Here is a 17,787-nt window from a genome sequence, read left to right as displayed (position 1 = left end):
ACTTGGTTTATATAACACCAAGTTTACAAGTGAAGACAAAGATAAAAAGTGCAATAATAAAATAAGTTCTCCACTTATTTCTTCTCCATTTTACTCCAGTGCATTGTTGACTATTGCCTCTTTTTACTAGAGTAGAACGGCTGTTTTTTCTGATGTTCCTGAAATAGGCTACCACATCTCAGTTGTCTCTGTCAACCCATGTGCCTCTGTTTGTAGGTACAACTACCACTTGTCAACTGCTATTTAACAGAACATCCGTTGAAGCCTTCATCCGTTGATGGCTTTATCCGTTGATGTGTTAGCAGTTGAAGCTCTATCCGTTGATGCACTCATCCGTTGAAGGATGTTATCCGTTGAAGCTTTAGAGACATCCGTTGAAGCTTTGTTTCTCATCCGTTGAAGGTCTTTAAGTTATCCGTTGACACCATTTCATTTATACAAAATTACAAGACATGAAATATTTACAATTGGCCTTCCTATCTGCATATCCTTTAGTAGTCAACATGACTTATAGTTTCCCTCAACATTTAAGAATTATATCTCAAATTCAGAGACTAAAATGTGCTACAACACTAGACTTATTTCTAAGTAAAGCTACACCATCAACGGATAGCCAAAGTGGTCTTATCCGTTGAGGCTACAAACACTAGATTTCTACTTAAGTGTTTTGTTAAACATATCATCAAACTAATGCACATATATTCCTAACAATCTCCCCCTATTTATGTCTATAAGAATTGTAGACATAAATTCAAGGTTAACTTGATGATAACAAAACACTTAACAAATATATGAACTGAAACTAAGTAGAAATTTAAAAGTGCTGCAAAAGTGTATGTACTAGAAGGTAATTGAAGATTTACAGTGTTTCCAAGGGTGCTCCTCTAGCCTGAGCAAATCATCTTTTTCTTCTTTGATCCCTGGTTTTCTTTCCTAGCCCTTTGTCATTTTCCTCAATTTGGAGTTGGAGTTGTCTGAAGAATTTAGCTTCATCTTCATCACTGATATCCAACTTAGATTGCATTTCTTTGAGAGTTTCATTGCTGGCAATCTTGAGTTGGTCTTCAAGTCTGAAAAATCTTCTGACTCCTTTATCATCTCTGAATTCCATCAACCAATGAGGTGATTTGTGAATTGTAGTTCCCCTTTCTTGAATGAGTAAGGTCCTGGGCAAAGCATTGGGCTCCCTCCAAGTTTTCCTTATGTTGGCAATCTTGTTGAGAATTTCAGTATTGGCAGTCCTGGTAAAGCCAGAATCCTTTTGTATGGCTGAAAAGACTCTGATCAAGGTAGAGTAGCCTTCATTCAGAATCCTGTAGAGAGGTCATGTTCTTTCCCCAGCTCCTTTGTATCTGAACACCAATCTCTCTGGTAGCTGTCTGTAAGCAGCAATTCCCCTTACATCCTCCAGCTCATCCAGATAGAGTTCAATGTCTGAAATTTCTTTTATGTCACAGATGTGAACATAATCATCTTTAGAAATGGGTGGCTTAGGGTTAGTTTTATGTTTTTGAGTGAATTTCTTAGAGTTTAGGGGAGGTCTAGATTTAGATTTTCTTTTCTGTTTCTTTGGTAGTGGAAGAGTGGTTAAAAAGGTAGGCAAATTGATGGTGTCCCAATCAATAGATTCCTCTTTTGGGATGATTGGTTCACCATGGATGTTTATAGTGGGATCAACAACAAAGGGTTCAGGTATGGAAGGTAGAGATTTAGTTTCTTCAGTGTTGCATTCACTCCTTCTATGTGCCTTGGCCTTTCTTCTGTTTCCCTTCTGCCATTCCTCTTTTTCCTCCATGCTTTCACCAAATATACTCCCAAAAACCTCATCTAAGTTTGCAATCTTGTCTTCACCCCTGACTTCAATTCCTTTCTCATTTTCAACTAGACTTGACTTTAGCTTTTGTTCAAGCTTTGCTTGTGCTCTTTTGTCAGCCTTGAGTTTTTCAGCTTCTTTCTTTAACCTTTTGGTTTCTTCCCTCTTGGCTATTGAGAATTTGGGATGTCCTTGCATCACACATATGCTCTTTCCCTCTCTAAAGATAATAGCCATGTTTCTCCTTACTGCCTCATCCATGGTCTCCTTGTGTTTTGTGATGCTTGTACCCAAAACTTTGTCTTCATCAGGCTTTGGAAGAGGAAAGTCCACTTCTTTCATCTGAGCAAAGTCTAGAGGGTTCTTTGTGGAGTCCTTGCTGGATCTGGTGTTGGGCTTGAGAACCATAGGTTTTAGATTCTTGAAAGAAGTCTCTCCAACCTTATTTCTCCTTTCTGGCTTGTGCTCCATATTGATTGGTTCAACCTTTGTGCTATGTTTCACAGATATTGATTTATCTTGTGTTGAGCCAAACAACTGTTGCATTCTTTCATCAATTCTCCTCCTTTGCTCTTTCACTTGAATTTCAGCTGCTGCTAGCTGGATTAAATCAATTCCACCAGGCTTTCCTTTGATTTGAATGATTGGAGAAGTAGTGATGGCAGGAACTAGCACTTTAGATATTTGGATTTTTGTAGATAGCTCTCCTTCCCCTTCCCTTTTACTCTCCCCCTTTTTGTTATCATCAAGGAGAGGGGTCAAGCCCTGTGCTTTTGCCAGCTGCATAAGTAGATTTGTTTGAGATTGTTGGTTGTGAAGAATGGTGGCCACAGAATCTTCAATAACTTGAACTCTGTCTTCCAATTTGGCCAGCCTCTTTTCAGTATGTGATTCCTTTTTCAATCTCAACAAAATGTCCTGCATTGTACCAAAAGGCATGACTGAATCCAATTTTTCAGAATTGTAGGATTTCAAGTCAGCAATATCCTTTCTGAGTTCATCCATACTCAGATTCTGTCTTACTTGCTGCAATTTCATGAGATGCAGTGAGTCCAAGTGAGCTGTAAGGATAGCCTTTGTACCAGCATGAGAAGTTTTCTGAATGGCCTGTTTGATAGTACTGATTTGTTTGACTAAGGAGACATTGAATTTCCCTGTTGTAGACTCCTTTGTGAAGGCCCATTCAGGTAGATTTGGAATAGAACTAGGGCCTTCATCTCCCCCTAAGTTCATGCTTCCATCAGAAGAAACAAAGTCATCATCATCAGAATTTACTCCAAATTCTTCAAATGACTCACCAGCTGTTGAAGGCATCTTGTTAATAGCAGTTTTGTCCCTTTGAAGAGATGTTGTTGTATGTACTAGATGTAGTGTCTTTTCTGCCTCCACATTGTCCTGTGCAGCCAATACTTGATAGGCTGAAACAGGATGAGTAAAAGTGTCAGCATCCAAGGAAATGTTATCAATTACAGCTTTGTAATGTTGCTGAAATTGTCTTTCCTTTTCAGCATCATTCACAATCATTGACTCACTAGCAATGGCTGGATCCATCCTTATATCTGCTGTACCTGCCTTTCTCTCATTTTCTCTATGTTCTTGCATCAGGGGCTCCCCCTGGCTCACACAACTCACTCCCTCACCTTCACCTACTAAGGTGGTACTCCTCTCACTTACTTTTGCCATGCTGGAAGAAATAGCATGCATATTTGAGCTCTCAATCTCTCCTTTTGCCTGGGAGTAACCCAACCTCTCACTCAAATTGTCACTCCCTTCCCTCAGTCCTAGAAGTGATTGTACAGTAATCAAGTCTTCTACACTTGGAATTGTTTCAGTTGTGTGTGTAGAGACTATCAATGGATGAGGAATAGCCGTTGAAGGTGAAACTGATGGTATCAACGGATAACTGCTGTTAAGCTTATCCGTTGAAGAACAACCACTTGTCAACAGATGAGTGATATCCGTTGAAGAAGGAAAAGAAGTAGAAATTGAAAGTGATATAACTGTTGAATCTGTGTAGATTGATATGAGTTTTGGTGACACAGATCCTTCAATTACATCTGAAAGAATTTGCGGGTGATCCAACAAATCATCTAAAAGATGATGATCACCTGTATTTGAGTGGGGCTCCTCCCTGAGTTGTAAAGAGGGAGAATCAGGAATTGATGGGAATAACATATCCACATCTAGAGATGGTGAAGAAGTGTGTGGTGATTGATGTGTATTAATTGTGAGAGAATGGGGCTGTGACTCCACATTTGTTGGAGCCACATCAAACTGAGTTTGAGAAGGCATAGATACAGATGGATGTATCTGTGCAGTGTGTGCACCCTGTGTAGAAGATTGGGTTCTAGCTCTCTTTCTTCTAATAAAGGCTTTTGTTGGTGAGTGTTTGGCTTTAGTGTCCCTCCCTCGTTTGTGTGTTCCTGGTTGGGAAATATTTTCAATAGTTACATCCTTTTGGGAGGATGCAGCTAGGGATATGCTAGTAACCTTTTCAACCACCACAGCTTTTTGAGAAACTGTGGCTTGGCTAGCTTGGGAAGCACTTTTCTCTCCTTCCTTATCCTGGGGGTTTCTTTGATGTTCACCCCTCCCCTCACCACTCACACCCTGTTCACTCCCCTCAGGGTTAATGGTAGGTGTTACAACTGTTGTCTTTTGAGAAACAACAGAGGTGGTTTTCTTTGTCTTTGATTTTGAAAGTTTAGTTTTGGTGACCTTGGTAGGAATCTGTTGGGGCATTGTCACAGATTCCATGGCCACACTAGAAGATAAAGAAATAGAGGGGTTGGAAGAAGTAGGAGTTGTAGAAGCAATTACCTCACCTACCTGAGGTGCATTCATGATTGGTAAATATACCAATGGCACACTGCTGTTGAGATCCATTCTCAATAAATCTGCAAGAACTCTTTTCTCTTGTGCCCAGCACTTGAGTTTATTATTCTCATTCGTAATGACCAAACCTTCAGCAACATGGTTAGCCAATAACATAAAGAATCTAGCATAATAGATGTTATTAGGTCTATTAGCTTTGTTACCTAATCTAGTACCCAATTCTAGCATAACATAGTTGCTAAAATTAAAATACCTATCAGAAACAAGCATATAGAGCATATTAACAAGAGATGAAGTTATGGCATCAAAATTGCTAATTTTTCCAGAGAAAACCTTGATAAAGGCATCCCCAAGAAAACTCCATTCTTTCCTAAGGCCTTTTCTTTTAATACTCCCTAAACTAGCAGAGTTAAGAGAATAACCTATGGAATCTAACATGCTGGATACATCATTATCAGTGTGTGGTGTCATGGCATTGTTCTCAGGCAATTTAAAACATGCTAGTAAGTCATCACAGTTAACACAGTGATTTTTACCTTTGAGAGTGAAGGAGATAGTCATATCTATGGAGTTGAACTCAGCAGTTGTCCAAATCTCCTCAACTACTTCACAGTAAATCGTTGGGGCTTCCAGCATTGCATAGCTAAGTTTACAGTTTTTGATGAAGTCCATCATTTTGTGATAATCTGAGTGGGCTTCATTCTTTTCTACTAAAGCTATGAAATTGTTCTTCTCATAGATGAACCCAGATTGAGACATAATCTTTACTATTGGTGCCATTGTTGTGAGTAGGAATTGCAGAGAATAACTTGAAGGTTTTGCAGAGAGAAAATGGTAAAAGCTTTGAAATTTCAAGAAAGCGTAAAGTAAAAATGAAAAATCAGAAGGGCTTATATACTTTCTCAAATAAAAAAAACATAAATAAGAAATTAAACAATAAATATGTGTAAGTGAATTTCAGTCGTTTAAGAATAAACTGTAAGTATTCTAAAAACTACCTTTAAAACAAATACATACAGCTGTATGTATGAGTATCAACGGTTAAGACAATAGAATCAACGGCTGTGAAACACTTGAATCGACTGAAGTGATATTTCAACGGATAAGGTAAACTGTCATCCGTTGAAGAGCACTACAGTTTTATCCGTTGACGGATAAGAATTCCAGAAATGTATATGACTTTCAACGGATAATGAACATCCGTTGATAGAACAATTTTGACTTTCAACGGATAAGGAATATCCGTTGATGGAATAATCTATGTTAAAAATCAAATTTGTTCTTGCAGCTAATACATTTCAGGCTTCAATTCAAATTGCAATAAGGACATGAATTTTAAGAGTAATTAAGCATACCTAGCTCACTTACTAATCTTGTGAATGTTGATTCATCAAGTGGCTTGGTAAATATGTCTGCAATTTGTTGTTCACTTGGAACAAAATGAAGTTCCACTGTACCTTTCATCACATGTTCCCTAATGAAGTGGTACTTGATATCAATGTGCTTGGTCCTTGAGTGCTGCACAGGATTCTCTGTTATGGCTATGACACTTGTGTTGTCACAAAAAATAGGAATTCTATCAACATGTAGTCCATAATCAAGGAGTTGATTCCTCATCCATAACACTTGAGAGCAGCAACTTCCAGCAGCAATGTATTCAGCCTCAGCTGTAGAAGTAGAGACTGAATTTTGCTTTTTGCTAAACCATGATACAAGCTTGTTTCCCAGGAATTGGCAGGAGCCTGTTGTACTTTTCCTGTCTATTTTGCAACCTGCATAGTCTGCATCTGAGTAGCCAATTAGATCAAAACCAGACTCTCTAGGGTACCAAATTCCTAGATTTGGAGTCCCCTTGAGATATCTGAAAATTCTTTTAATAGCTACTAAGTGAGATTCTTTAGGGTCAGCTTGAAATCTAGCACAGAGACATGTAGAAAACATTATATCTGGTCTACTGGCAGTTAAATATAAAAGTGAACCAACCATGCCTCTATAACTTGTAATGTCCACAGACCTTTCAGTCTTATTTAATTCAAGTTTGGTGGCAGTGGCCATGGGAGTTTTTGCGGATGAACATTCTATTAAGTCAAACTTCTTTAAAAGATCATAAATATATTTAGTTTGACTAATGAAAATTCCATCACTAACTTGTTTAACTTGTAAACCAAGAAAATAGGTTAGTTCTCCCATCAGGCTCATTTCATAATTATTTTGCATTAGCTTAGCAAACTTTTTACAAAGCTTATCATCTGTAGATCCAAATATTATGTCATCTACATAAATTTGAACAAGTATACTAGAGCCATTAACATTTCTAAAGAAGAGAGTTTTATCAACAGTACCTCTAGTGAAGTGATTCTCCAAAAGGAATTTTGATAAGGTTTCATACCAGGCTCTAGGTGCTTGCTTCAGTCCATAGAGTGCTTTCAACAGATAATACACATAGTCTGGAAAATTTGGATTTTTAAACCCTGGAGGTTGACTTACATACACTTCTTCCTCCAATTTCCCATTTAGAAATGCACTCTTGACATCCATTTGATAGACTTTGAAATTGGCATGGGCTGCATAGGCTAGAAAAATTCTGATGGCTTCAAGTCTTGCAACAGGAGCATATGTCTCATCAAAATCTATTCCCTCTTGTTGAGAATAGCCTTTAGCAACCAATCTGGCTTTATTCCTTATGACAATGCCATTTTCATCCATCTTGTTTCTGAATACCCATTTTGTGTCAATAGGACTCTTGTTCTTTGGTTTGGGTACCAGCTTCCAAACTTTGTTTCTCTCAAATTGGTTCAGCTCTTCCTGCATAGCTAATATCCAATCTGGATCCAATAAAGCTTCTTCCACTTTCTTAGGTTCCTCCTGAGATAGAAAACTATTATACAAACATTCATCTTGAGTAACTTTTCTTGTTTGCACTTTAGATGATGCATCACCAATGATCAGTTCAAAGGGATGATTCTTGGTCCATTTCCTTTGAGGTGGAAGATATACTCTAGATGAGGTGGCCTCAGTATTGTCATGATGTGAGACAGAGTGTTGATTAGTTGAAACTCCCCCTGAGTTGTTGGTCCTTTGCAGGGAACTTGGAGTTCTATCAACTGATGATGTAAATCGATTATCCGTTGATGAACTATGATCAATGGATGCTTCATTTTGTACTTCAACGGATGATGCACTATGTCTTTCAACGGATACTGCATTGCCTCTATCAATGGATGCAGAATTTTGTGCATTATCCAAGGGCATGTTTTGAATCCCTTTTGAAGTGTCATCTCCATCAGTCTCCTCTTCACTATCATCACAATATATCTCAATGTTGTCAAATTTGAGTCTCTCATGGTGTCCCTCATCTGTTAGTCCATCAATCTTTTTATCATCAAACACAACATGCACAGATTCCATAACAAGGTTGGTTCTTAGATTGTAGACCCTATAAGATTTTCCAGCTGAGTAACCAACAAATATCCCTTCATCAGCCTTTGCATCAAACTTCCCTTTATGGTCAGATTAATTTCTCAGTATAAAGCATTTACATCCAAAGACATGAAGAAAGTTTAGAGTTGGTTTTCTTCTCTTGAACAACTGATAAGGAGTCATGCCTTTAGCTTGATTGATCAAAGAAATATTCTGAGTGTAGCAGGCACAATTAATAGCTTCAGCCCAGAAATATATTGGTAACTTTGATTCTTCAAGCATTGTTCTAGCAGCCTCAATTAAAGATCTGTTCTTTCTTTCAACTACCCCATTTTGCTGAGGTGTTCTTGGAGCTGAGAACTCATGCATGATTCCATTTTCTTCACAGAACAGCCTCATTGTCAAATTCTTGAACTCAGTTCCATTGTCACTCCTGCTATTCCTAACCTTCAAGTCAGGATGATTATTGACTTGCCTGATGTGATTGATAATGATTTCACTTGCTTCATCCTTTGATCCAAGAAAATAGACCCATGAAAACTTTGAGAAATCATCTACAATCACTAAGCAATATTTTTTTCTTGCAATTGACAATACATTGACTGGTCCAAACAAATCCATATGTAGCAGCTGTAATGGTTCATCAATTGTTGTTTCAAGCTTCTTTTTGAATGATGCTTTCCTTTGTTTGCCTTTCTGACAAGCATCACACAAACCATCCCTTGAGAATTCAACAAGAGGAATTCCTCTAACTAAGTCCTTTTTGACTAGATCATTCATTGTCTTGAAATTCAAATGGGATAGCTTCTTGTGCCATAGCCAACTTTCAACTGGACTTGCTTTGCTGAGGAGACAAGTAATAGATTCTGCATCAGTAGAGTTGAAGTCAGCTAAGTACACATTTCCTTTTCTAACTCCAGTTAGAACCACTTTGTTGTCTTTCTTACTGGTGACAACACAGGCTTCAGAATTGAAGGAAATTGTATTCCCTCTATCACATAGTTGACTGATGCTCAGTAAGTTGTACTTGAGACCATCAACTAATGCAACTTCATCAATGATGACATTCCTTGTAGAAATCAAGCCATATCCCATAGTAAACCCTTTGCTGTCATCTCCAAAGGTTATGCTAGGGCCAGCTCTCTCCTTAAACTCTGTGAGCAGGGAGAAATCTCCTGTCATATGTCTTGAACAGCCACTGTCCAAGTACCATAGATTTCTTCTATTTCCCTGCACACCATAAAATCAATCAAGTTGACTTTGGTACCCAAGTTTCCTTGGGTCCATTCATGTTAGCCTTTCTCCTAGACTTCATTCCTCCTGCATCTTTAGACTTAGGTAAATTTGAGTCAACCTTGATCTTAGATGTAGTTGGTTGAGGTGTAGGGTTAGTCACAGAATCATTTAGCATATTTGGAATTTGATAAGGCATGGATTGTGCAAACATGTTATTCCACATAGGCATATTGTATGGCATTTGAGGCATACTAAATGCAGCAAGATAAGGATTGTTAAAATATGGCATGTTTGCAAAATGTGCATAAGGATTCTGTTGAGACATAACAGGCATAGCATGCAGAGGTGATGCAGACATATTAGGCATGGAAGAGGGTACAGGTATGGGAGTTTTCTTAATAGATTTGCAATTAGCAGATAGATGATTAACACTATTACAATGCACACAACTTTTTCTAGGAGCATACTTATCAGGTGTGTAATTGTTATGTTTGTTAACCCCTACCTTCCCATTTCTATTAGATTTCCTTTTAGTTTCCTTTTTATCCTCAACCACTTTGAGCCTATTCTTTAACTGTTCTAAGGTCATGTGTCCTATATTCACCTTACTGAAATCTTTGGATGTGCTTGCTTCTTCTTTGACAAAGTTCTTGGAAGTTGAACCAAACTTTTTGTTGAGTTTCTTTAGTTTTTCACTGTTAGAAACATCTGCCTGTTTTAATTGAGGAACCTTCAACGGATGCTCCTTTTCTTCCTTCAACGGATAATTTTCATCATCCGTTGATTCCACATCCGTTGACAGCCCATCAATTAATTCCATTTTCTTTTTGTTTTTATCCCAGGCAGTCTCACAAAATGATTCAATTCCTTGGAACTTGATAATTTGAGCACTAACATCCCTAGATGTCTTACAGGCTTTAATCACCTCTTGCTCTCTCCCTAATTGATTAGAAAGTATTTCTACTTTCTTAACAGATTCAGCTAGTTCATTTTCAACAGATATACAATGTAGCTTAGTTTTCTCTAGGTCAATCAACTTATCTTCTAACACAGCATTTCTATTACTTAAAAACAAATTGTTCACTTTAATCCTACTATTTTCTTTAGCAAGAGATTTAAGAGACACACGCAAGTGATACAATTCAGTAGACATGTCATTAAAAGCATCATTGCACTCTTCTTTAGTAAGCTGTGTTAAATCAGTAGTGATTACCTGGTTGCTTGATGAACTAACTTCATTTTCCTCAGAATCAGCCATGAGAGCCAAGTTGACATATTCCACATCTTCATCCTCTTCTTCTCCATCAGCTGCCCAGTCTTTTTCTTGAGTAATGAAGGCCTTCTCCTTTTGCTTGAGCAGATCAAAATATTTCTTTTTGTAATCTACTTGGTCAAATTTCTTCTTTTCAGTAGTTGGCTTTCTGCACTCACTTGCAAAGTGTCCACTTATACCACAATTGAAACACTTGAACTTGGATTTGTCCACCATGTTCTTATGAGGTTTAGTGGCTCTAGTGTTTTTCTTAAATTTCATCTTTGCAAATCTTCTGGACAGAAATGCAAGATGCTCATCAATACCATCAGAGTCATCTTGGCTGGAGTTGTCTTCATTCTCAGCAACTTGCTCCTTCCCCTTGCTTGATTCTGATTTGCTTGTGCCATCTTTGGAGTTTAATGTTGATCTCACAGTTTCTTGTCTGCATTCTTTCTCATTTTCAGCTACCAAGGCAACTGAACCTCCTTTCTTTCTTCCCTTCTCCAATACCTCATCCTGTTCCAGCTCTAGTTCATAAGTCTTCAAGATTCCATATAATCTTTCAAGAGTGAAGTCCTTATAATCTTGAGAGTTTCTCAAGGAGACAGTCATGGGTTTCCATTCCTTTGGCAAGGATCTTAAAAATTTAAGATTTGAATCCTTCACCTGGTACACTCTACCATACAGCTTCAGTCCATTCAACAGCTTTTGGAATCTATTGAATGTGTCATTTAAAGATTCATTTTCTTCAAAATGAAAATACTCATACTGTTGAATGAGAAGCTGCATTTTGTTTTCTTTTACTTGTTCTGTACCTTCACACAGTAGCTGAACTGTGTCCCAAACCTCTTTGGCAGTTGTGCAATTTATCACATTATCAAACATATCCTTGTCAAGACCATTAAACAAAATGTTCATAGCCTTCTTATCCTTGTGGACTTCTTCTGTGTCTTCCATTGTCCATTCTGCTCTAGGTTTTGGAATGGATTGACCAACAACAATTGTGGTTGTAGCAACTGTGGCTACTTTGTGGGGAATGTGAGGACCATTCTCAATGCAGTTTACATAACCTTCATCTTGGGAGAGTAGATGAAGGTGCATTTTCACCTTCCAATGGTGATAACTGTCTTTGTCAAGAACTGGGATTTTTACTCCAATATCCTTCTTACTCATCTTTGTTAGTTTCCAAGAACTTTAAACTCTTTGTGTGTCAAGAGCCTGCTCTGATACCAATTGTTATTCCTAGTGAACTAACAATGAGATTTACAGAAGGGGGGTTGAATGTAAATCTCAAAACTTTTTCAAGTTTTGAGCAGTTTCAAAGGCTGTGTGTTTAAGATAAACAAGTGTGTGAATTGCTTTAAGCTAATACAGACAGATATATATTCAAGCACAAAAGTACAGAACACAACAGACCTTAAAAACTTTTCTGGTGGATTTGTTGTTCCACCAGAGATGGTATTTCAGAAAATCTGTGATTCAAGAAGTTGATCACAGCTGCATCCTAGTACAAACTAGATAATTTTTCTCAAGATTTTTCTAAACAGCTCTGGAAAAAATTCTTATCTAATTACTAGCTGCTACTTAGTTTATATAACACCAAGTTTACAAGTGAAGACAAAGATAAAAAGTGCAATAATAAAATAAGTTCTCCACTTGTTTCTTCTCCATTTTACTCCAGTGCATTGTTGACTATTGCCTCTTTTTACTAGAGTAGAACGGCTGCTTTTTCTGATGTTCCTGAAATAGGCTACCACATCTCAGTTGTCTCTGTCAACCCATGTGCCTCTGTTTGTAGGTACAACTACCACTTGTCAACTGCTATTTAACAGAACATCCGTTGAAGCCTTCATCCGTTGATGGCTTTATCCGTTGATGTGTTAGCAGTTGAAGCTCTATCCGTTGATGCACTCATCCGTTGAAGGATGTTATCCGTTGAAGCTTTAGAGACATCCATTGAAGCTTTGTTTCTCATCCGTTGAAGGTCTTTAAGTTATCCGTTGACACCATTTCATTTATACAAAATTACAAGACATGAAATATTTACAATTGGCCTTCCTATCTGCATATCCTTTAGTAGTCAACATGACTTATAGTTTCCCTCAACATTTAAGAATTATATCTCAAATTCAGAGACTGAAATGTGCTACAACACTAGACTTATTTCTAAGTAAAGCTACACCATCAACGGATAGCCAAAGTGGTCTTATCCGTTGAGGCTACAAACACTAGATTTCTACTTAAGTGTTTTGTTAAACATATCATCAAACTAATGCACATATATTCCTAACAGTTAATTTTGATGTGGTCCCAAAATTTGGATATCATCAAATGCCCTTCTACATCTTTGTTATTTTGTGAACTACATAGTATTATAAAGTTAATCTTTTCTTGATCTAGTTTAATTAATCATAATCTACAAAAAGTAGACCCACATTTTAGAGTATTGATTGTTTAAACATAATGTATGAAGATTTATGTGGTCTGAACAAGTTATACTTGGAAGCCCTAGTTCATTAGTCATAGAAAAGCTTTGTTGCTACTCATTTTCAGAACTATAAATAATATTCTTGAGATGCTTTCTCACAAGTAACTATCAAATGCCATATAGTCCTGTTAAGTGATCCAATTAGTTGGTGGATCAAGCCTTGAACTGGGTTTGGGTCAACATCACATTGGTTAGTAATATTAGGTAACACTCTTATCTCATCTATATTATATTTTTTATTTTCGTATATGAATAATTCTAGTCGGTCAATAAACATGACGAGAAATGAAAAATGATAATTGTCGAATCATTCCACCAATTTCGCACAATATAAATTCTAACCCATGAAAATTCATTATGGAAGCAGAATAAGAAACATAACAAATTATCTCCAATATGCTCCTAACTAGTTAGCTTCACTCTTGTGCATGGAATTTGTTTGATTCAAGGTTGTGCATGGGATGTCAACGACTAAAGTTAACGTTGTTTCTTGCTGAATTTACTCTTTAAAAATGTATGTCGGAGTTCAAGCACAAAATGAAGGTTGTTGGTAAGATTGTGAAACTGTATGAACAGTGGACGTGATAATTCAACACCAGAACAGAACATGTAAATAATACTACGTCTACACAATAAATTAGGAAGAAACGAAGAGAAGGCAAATACAAAGAATCAAAATATTAGTAGAATTTTTGAAGTATGCTTACATGACACTGAAAGATGTTCATTAACATGTCCATGTCTTAGTGAAGAATAAGGTTTGAAGACTTTCAGGGGTTTAGAAGTATTGAAAATTCAGCATAAAAATGTCACCAGAAGATTTCAGAGTATTAGCATTGTTTGTTGATAAACAATGTTTGAATCACAGGAATCCAGAAGACGGAAAATTGAATGAATACAGAGAATCAGAACATGGAATTAAAGCTCTAAAGTTTAAAAGACGTTGAGTGGAAATGGAATGCATTGATTCACATTTGTAAATATCTCAGGATTTTAGTGGATTAATCTCAAGAAGCTACAGAGGACAGACATGAACTAAAGATTAAAACTAGAACAAGAAGATTCAGTTCTATGTTAGTCATTTATGAAACAGACCAGTGCACTAAACGTCAACATACAAATAAATGAAACTTTTAGTTCAAGCCGAAAGAAATTAGTTGAAGACAAACACTTTTTCTAGAAATCGACAAGTGGATAATGACTTTTCATTTTCTATTTTCGATTAGTAGAAATTGGTTTTAAAAGTTCTATTATCGATTAATAAAAATGAATTTATTATTTCTACTGTAACGCCCCCAAATCCGGGGTCAAGGGATCTGGTCGTCACTATAAAACCTCAATCCAAATTAACATGTTTAATCAATAAATAAATGCCAGCGGAAGATATTTATCATTTATGACCCCAAACTAATCCAAGATCTTTTAAGGTTACAGTTTTAGAAACAAGAAATCCAAATTCCATAAATAAATTTTCATTTTATTTTAAAACTCTTTTCAATAATTTCCAAACTCAAACTTAACCCACTAGTATAACTTCGAAAGGAAGTATACTAGTCCCAATTGTAAAATAACATAACATAACATATAATATAATATAAACAACTTTACACAATAGAACTTACACTAGTCCGCAAACCCTGGACCAACCACCTTCCAAAAGCTTCTTCTTTGCTTCCTTGAATTACGCGGCTAAAAAGCGCAAGTTAATCCTCACTGGAGGTTAAATTTGGAAACATGCAAGAATGAGCGAAAGAAATGCTCAGTAAGATCATTATAATATATATAGCCGTTTTGATATAAAACCGACATCTGCAATAGCGCAGAACATTTTAGAATCATAATTGCTGAAATAGAAAATTTGTTAAAGAATCGGATAATTGTTTCTCACTGTATTCAAAACTCTTTTTGATACTTTCGAGCGAAATGCTTCAGCAATACTTTGACTCTTGATGAGAATTAAACTCGTAAAACAGTGTTTACGGAAATATCGTAAACAACAATAACAAGAAGCAGTGATTATGGATTGGATCATAAACTTTATTCAAAACCGAACTCTTGACATTAATACTCATTTTATTGTCATATCAAATTAGATATCAATACGAACTTTGATGCTCACCATATCCCATACTGAAGTCAACATCAATCATCTATACTAATACCATCTTTGATATTTAACAACAAAGTAAGTATCAGCATAAATAAGAAATTGAATCAAAACTGAATTTCATATTTAATCCAAAACAGAAACAGTTGATAAATCATTTATTCTATGATTATCAAAACAATTTAGAAACAACAGTTTAGATTGGAACCAATTATGCACTATGCTGTTCCAGATGATCAGTCACGAAACAGCACCGGTATCCCGCAGCCATACTGTAAATATAGGTAATACCCGTATCCCGCAGCCATACGGTACCTATAGGGCGCCAAGAAAAGGCATATATTCGCCTTGTAAGATATTACACTTCCGTATAATAGCTCATGCTGGACCGGTGCATCGGCCTCTTATGCAACCAGTAACCATCCAATCTTAAAACATTTTATTGAAAAGGAGCTGAATCAATCGACCACCTGAATAATTTTATTCCCCCATTCACTTGGCAGGAATACTTGCAGCAAAATCATTTTTTTCTCAAAACCCAAAACATTTAAAAATCCATTCAGTTGATAAGTAAAATCACTTAGCTATTCTGAACATAGAATAGCAGAAGAGGACTTGCATAAAATAATCATTTAATTCAGCGATATGTAAAATATTTATCTATTCTTGAACTAAGAATAGGGAAAGAAATACTTGCATGCTAAGATTCAAAATAAATATCACTTGAACAATAAGTGATGATAGGGATACGTGCCTTTGGGTTTTTATCAGTTAGTCACACTCGCAATGACGCATCTATTCTGACATTCTGTCTCAAAATATCACCGTCCTTCTTTTCAACACTTTACTGATATGCTGCTCCTGCGATTGCTAGAAGCCAGATATCCAATACCATTTCATCTCATTCTTTATCCAACGTCTTGTCATGATCAACTCGAATGATCTGCATCTATAATTAAAAGATCACACTTTAATCGTCTAAACGATAATTACTCGACGAGCTGCGCGTCAAAACCCTATCGTCTACCCATACAATAGCCCACCCATAAAGAAGACAGTCAAATACAAGACTCTTGACCCACGTAAACACGTAATTCACATAACATATAAACACATGATCCACGTATCACATATTTCATATAACACAGGACTCGGTTCATCAAAAGGTTCGACTGGGTACGTTTAAAATTGAAATCAGGTCAAAAATACGACTTTTAGATAAATAAACGACTCAGAACTGACTTGCAAAACAAGTGACCTTTCGAAACAAAAGAGTTTGGGTCTCGAAAATATTTTTATTGAAAGCGGAATATTTTTCTGAGTCTATACGCGTTCGTTTCGTATTAAACGAACGAACGGTCTATTTATTATGTATAAAATAAGAATAAATAGGAATAAATCAATTAATTATAATGTCAATTAATTTTTAAATACCAAAATATGATTTTTAAAAGCTTAAAAATAATTTTTAGAAATAATTTGAATTAATTATAAATAATTATATTTTATTTAACTATTTATAAATAAAACTAATTGATTAAATAAATTAACCAATTAATTGAATCTATAAATAATTAATTAAAATAAAATATAAATAATTAAGACAAATATGGATTTTTGAAAATAATAGGGGAAATAATTTTTAGAATTTAAAATAATTCAGCTAATTATTAAAAATAATTAACCAAATTAAATTTGGAATTTAAAATGAATTTTAGAATAAAAAAAATGATTTTTTTGGATTTATTTTAAATATAAATTTGGAGAAACAGATTTTAGAAAACAGAGAAGGGGCAAGGTGGATCATAGGGTGGCAAGGGGAAAGGGGTGACCGAAGTTCAGGATGAACTCGGCCGGAATCTGGGGAATGAGCCCAGAAACCGGCGAGTTCTATCTGGTTCTGGCGAACCCCAAAACCCGCCAAACACACACGGTTTCACATCGATTTTTACAGAAAATCATTTGGTATATTCACAGAAATCTAGACAACGATATAACAATACACACGATCATTTAAACACAGAGCCCGATAAAAAAAACCGGACATACTCCGGCTAACTTCAAGAACAACCGACCAAAACTTGTTTTTCTCCGATTTAACACCAAATTCAACGATTTATATATCAAAATTATGCCTGAAACACGTACAATTAACTACGAATAATCGAATGATCAAACAATTATCAACGAATCCGGAAAATCAAAAATTAAAACTGATTTTAACAAAGAACTCGGCTTATCAATTCCCAACTAAAACATCGATATAAGTGATCATAATCGATTATAAACATCATGCTAAAATTAATTATACCATCAAAATTAATCAAAATATATCAGAAACAAAGAACCCCGAAATTCGATGAACATGGTTAAAATGGTTTTGCAGAATATTGAACCTTATTTGATGATATCGTATCAAATTGAAGGGCTCTTCACGAGCTTCGATTTGGTGTATAGAGCATCAAAAACCATGATTTGTAGCTCCAGAAATCATGAGATAAAGTTTAGGAACGAATTTTCACCCCAAGAACATTATCTAATTTTGGATAATTATGTAAAAATAAAATAAAATGTAAAATCCAGCTATTTATATCATTGGAAATAATACCCCAAATATCAATTAAGGGTCTTTT

Source organism: Apium graveolens, chromosome 10, assembly GCF_009905375.1.
Source record: "Apium graveolens cultivar Ventura chromosome 10, ASM990537v1, whole genome shotgun sequence".
NCBI lineage: Eukaryota > Viridiplantae > Streptophyta > Magnoliopsida > Apiales > Apiaceae > Apium > Apium graveolens.
Note: the sequence above shows the minus strand (reverse complement) of the source record.